This window comes from Silene latifolia, chromosome X (genome assembly GCF_048544455.1).
Source record: "Silene latifolia isolate original U9 population chromosome X, ASM4854445v1, whole genome shotgun sequence".
NCBI lineage: Eukaryota > Viridiplantae > Streptophyta > Magnoliopsida > Caryophyllales > Caryophyllaceae > Silene > Silene latifolia.
The window spans coordinates 119,005,882-119,011,257 of record NC_133537.1 but is presented as its reverse complement, the minus strand read 5'-3'; positions in this window follow the sequence as shown (position 1 = coordinate 119,011,257).

The following is a 5,376-nucleotide window of genomic DNA, read 5'->3' as shown; positions in this document are numbered from 1 at the left end:
ATCAGAGAAGCTGTTCAAGTTGTTAATCTTTTATCATAGCTAGTGTTCTACAAAGTATATGATGGCAAATGTATATGTCTAAGTTATTTATACGATACCTTTTGTTTTGCTGACAATGAGTATACTAAGTTGCTAGACACAAATGAAAGATATGATTGCTAAAATGTGAAACATATGTGGGATATGAAAGTGATGTTGTTGTTGTCATAGATCATATGTAGTTACTTTTATTGGGAAATATGCTTTCAGAATTGATATCGTGCAAACAATTTTTATAATTTAAAATATGAATTATGAGTATGTTGTTGATTGCTTAAATTCATCGACCCAATTCGTGACCTAAACCAGTGAGTGAGTAAATGGTTGTACGGACACGTCAATAAGATCCTGTGAGTGTGATGGATGGTAGTGGTAGATCTATTCTCAGTGATATGTTTGCAATGTGAGAAGCTCTTAAATTGTTTTGTTGATTTTGCTCTCGCTCGTTCATAGTCTATAATTGATCATCAAATTTGTTTGGTGGTGAAACCGTGTAAACCTTGGTTCTTTTCTTGTTGTTCTTTTGGGTTGATGCTGTGTTTTTAAGTTAAGCATGAGCTAGTAATAAATGTTACTTGTTGACAATCAGTTAATTCCTTAATAAAACCTTGTTTCGACCTTAATGTTGATGCGCAATCTTTTATCATATGTTCTTTCCTGTCACATGTGGTTGATAATGATTTTGTTGCATATGTATATGAAAATTTAAAAGAGGTTACGAGGACGTAACCATGTTTCTAGTCGAGTAGGATTGTAAAATCTTAATGTTTATATTGCACTTGTTTGTAGATGGTAGTTTTGATCAAGTAGATGTTTCGTTGTGGGGTACCTATGCAAATGAGTTCTATATGTTTTGTTCCTACGTCTGTTAGTTGGTTGACGTGTAAAAGGAGAGTGTAGTTAAACTACTGGTAATGAGTTATGAGTTAGCCTATGAGCTGAGTTATGTTTACGGGAGTTATGTTTACGGTCCAGTGTGACCATGGTGATTGAGTTGTTTGAGTTTGAGATCGGAATTTAGATGGAAGATGACGGTGTTCTCAGGTAATTATTTAGTGGTTATACATTTGTATTCTCAGTTAGTTATTAGTTATAGTTAGTTGGGTTAAGTGAAGGTGAGTTAAACTTCGGGACGAAGTTTATTTTTAGGAGGGCAGAATGTAACATTTCGTGTCTGTTATGATAATTGATGTGTCAAAAGTGTGTGTTAACCGGGTTAGAAATGCGTGACGTCCGTATGTACGATATACAATACCCTTATGTGTTTAAGTACGGGAGCGAACTTCGGGACGAAGTTCATTTTAAGGGGGGAAGACTGTAATACCCAGTATTTTATATAAGCAATTAAACGGATATTATTATATATTAGTTATTGTACATTTTATATTACTAATTAAGTCGGGTAAATTGTTGAGTCGATAATTTCGTTAAGTTATTTTACTTAACCCGCGTCGTATCGATATAAGTTAATTGTGACGGGTTTATAAGAATTCGAATTATGAGCTAACCCATCTGAGTTGGCCCATTAACTGTTCAGCCCATTTAACCCTAAGCCCAACTAAACCCTAACCCTAACCCTATTAATACCCTAACCAACCCGCCTCCCTCATTCCTTACTCCCTCAACCCGCCTCCTTTCTTCACCAACACCAAACACCAGCTTTCACGTAAAACGAGAGAGAGAGAGAGTGAGCTTGGGGTGTTGGCGGCGCAGCAAGGAAGAGCTAGGGGCATTTGTCGACGACCGTGGGTGGCCATGGTGGCTGTGTGGTGGCGGAAAAGGTGACGGATTCGTGAAGGATCGATAATCAGATTCGTTGCTTTATTTTCTGGACTGCTTGAACTGCTTAATTGGATTTGCTGGCACTTTGAGGTAGGGAAATACACTTGACTTATTATCGTTGTTGTTGAATTGTGTTGACTTGATTCATGGTTGTTGACTTACGTTATGGTTCATATGTGGGAAGGTGATTAACTGATTTGATCGTATTGAGTATAATATCACAACAATTGGTAACCGGCATGATTTTGTGATTGATCAGTTCAATAATATATATATTGTGTTGCATTAATTTCTTTTGAGCATTCATATGCATTGGACATGGAGGATGTTGTGGTGATGTGGTGTGGTGAAGATGATGTTGTGATAAGGCCCAGGCGGGTTCTGCAGGACTTGCCATGGTGTCCTCAGCTGCGAGCTGGCAGATCGGCTATGGTCGATATATATAGTCTACCGGGGATCGGTATGGCTGGGTTGTCCGGGTTATGAGATGAGATATGAGTTGAGATGGAGATGGAGGTGACGGAGGAGCATGCATATCATATTTTATTGTTTCATTGTTTTCCCTACTCAACCTCGTGGTTGACCCTGTGTATTCGTGAACACCGTGACGATCCAAATATTGGGGGAGCAGACTTGACAGGTTTATGAGACAGGATGGGAGCTTGATGGGCGTGAGACACTGGATCAGAAGACTTAGTAGCTAGACCATTATTTAGAAGACTTTCACTTTTATTTATATTAGTTCTTTGTAATTTAATTTAAAAGAGGTTTTGTAATAATTATGTTAAAGTAATTGTATAATTTGCCTTGGAGTTTAATTTGTTATTCACTACCTCGGGAAACCGAGATGGTAACAGTCCGGTTTATTAGGGAATGTCTTGCTAAAGACTCCTTCATAAATCGGGGTGTTACAGTATGGAACTGAGGTGGACTACCCCAAGATTGTCTACTCTCCAGCTTGTCAGATCTTGCAGTCCGAGCTTCAAATTGTGCTGAAATTCGGGAGACACTAGACATCTTGGTAGAAGGATCAAAGGTACCCAAGCCGTCCCTTTGATGATCTTTCTCCTAGAAACCTGTCTAGGTAGGACCTATTAAAACAAAACTAGAAGGAAAGATAATATTTTCTCTTTCTAAAAAAATTTCTCTCTCTATAAAAAACTCTTTATTTTTTCTTCTTTTATGAAAACCGTTTTTTTCCAAAACCCTGTTTTTTTCCTCATTTGATTACTTTCATGGCGCGCACTCGAGCTCGGCTAGCTTAATCGAGGACATCAATATCTTCCGTAGATAATCATAAATCGATCGGTACCAATTTAGTGGAAAATGATGCTGAATTGGGCGAAATTTTACATACCCAGCCTCCGCGTAAAAATACAGTGAATGATCTTATTTAATCCGCCATTGTTGGTAAAGGCTCTACTCCCTCTCTAGTTAAGAAATCTTTGACTGCTCATGCTACTACTCGTATTGTAAATCTTGGATTTACTTCTGGAAATGCGGGTTTTTCTCGTCCTTCTCCTACAATCACCCCCCTTGCTTGCAATAACACAGTTGCGTCTGCTTCAATTGTGAATTCTGCAATTGCTGTTTCTATTTTTCCTTCTGTTAATGTCGAATTAGGTCCTGATACTTTACTTGTGTCTCCTTTTGTGGATAATCATACTGTTATAGATACAAATAAAGTGTTAAAGGAGGACAACCCTCCAATTTCTGAAGTACATAATGTGGAAAAATCTGACCCAAAAGCTACTGTAGTTGGTGGTAACTGGAGGAAAGCTCTCAATTCTCCTGCAAAATTAGGCATGAATCTCTTTTTCTGTGAAACTAGTGCTAATTCCCCCGAGGTTGATATTTCTGCATCTGATTATGCTGAGGAATTAAAATTGTGGTCAAATACTTTAATGGGCAATGTTCTTGGTGGTCGACCAACCCTGAAAACTGTACAGGAGTTTGTCAATAAGAGTTGGGCCAACATTGCATCTCCCACAGTTCAGTATTTTAAGCAGGGATGGTTCACTTTTAGATTTGATTCTGATGTTGAATTAAACAATGTTCTGAAACAAGGACCTTGGATGGTGGGTCCTAACACCTTGATTCTGAAATAATGGAGCCCATCCTTTTCTTTGGAAATGGATAGGGTTGCAAAGGTCCCCATTTGGATCCTTTTCCCTGGTCTTGATCCTTTCTAATGGACTGATAAAGTATTGAGTAAGATGGCTAGCAAGGTTGGTAAGCCACTTTTTGCAGATCCAGCCACTACATCAAAGGAGAAGCTGTCTTTTGCTAGGGTTCTAGTAGAAGCTGATGTATCCTAGGAGCTTCCCTCTCATATGATCTTTAACACGCCGCATCTTGGTCACTTCTCTCAAAAAGTGGTTTATGAATGGTTGCCCTACTACGGAAAGTGTTGTGGCAAATTGGGACATACCTCTGTGAACTGTAAGAGAAATAAGCCTGTTCCTGTGGTCACTCTTTCTGGATCAGATCCCTCTTTTAAGGGGCCTATTTCTCAGTCAACTAAGCCTGCTCACTCTCCTCATTTTTAGTCTGAAAATGTGGAAAATGTTGTAATCCCCTCTGATCCGATCTTGGGTCCTACCTCTGATTCTTTGGCAACAGATGTCTTAGTTTCTCTTAACTCTTTCCAGATCTTAGGAGAGAGTTCTGATCTTAGACAAGATGAGCTAGGTGGTACTTCAGCTGCTTCTGTGGTTGCAGTGGGTTCAGTAAAGAGGAATGTAGACTCAGAATGCTTAGTGCTCGGTCAGAGATCCTCTCATGCTGATTCCATTTCTCTTCAGAAGTTTTCTGTAAAGCACTCAGGAAGCTCAGCCAAATCTAAGGGTAAAAAGTCCTCTAAAAATTAGTCTCTTATGGATGCTCCTAAAATTGATTCTGGACAGAAGGGCAAAAATGGACTAGGTGGTACCTCAGAATCCATTCAGCATGATGGACTAGTTGAGGGGAGGAATGTAGGCTCTCAAAGCTCACTGGTCAGTCCGCTTTGAGCTTAGATTTTGGTTACTTGTCGTTAGCAGCACCTAGACCAAAACAATATTTATAACTTCACAAACAACTCTACTACTAGTAAAGAGGCAAGTAAAGGTCGGATCCCAAGGGACGGGTATTGATGTAGGATTTTCGATTGCAAGTAGTCTTTGTCTAGGGTGTCACAATTTGGGTTGAGATAAGAAGATCACTAAACTAAATAACAATAAAAGTAAACAAGCAAGATGACTAAAATGAGATGTAAACAATTGATTAAAAGCACTAGGGTGTCATGGGTTCATAGGGGATTCATGGGAATTGATCATACAAACATATTCTCAAATTATAAGCAAGGAATTATTGTTGTGATAGGATCGAGTTGGTTTATATCTTACAATCCTAGGAAGGTTTGGGTCCCGGAGCCGAATCGATTAGATTGTACAACACCTACAAGTCAACTTAATCCTCCCTACTCGACTATATGCATGGTCTAATGAGACTCGAGTTGGTTTATGTCTTACAAGTCTCATTGAAAAGGTAAGTGATGGGTAAAAAATGCAAGGA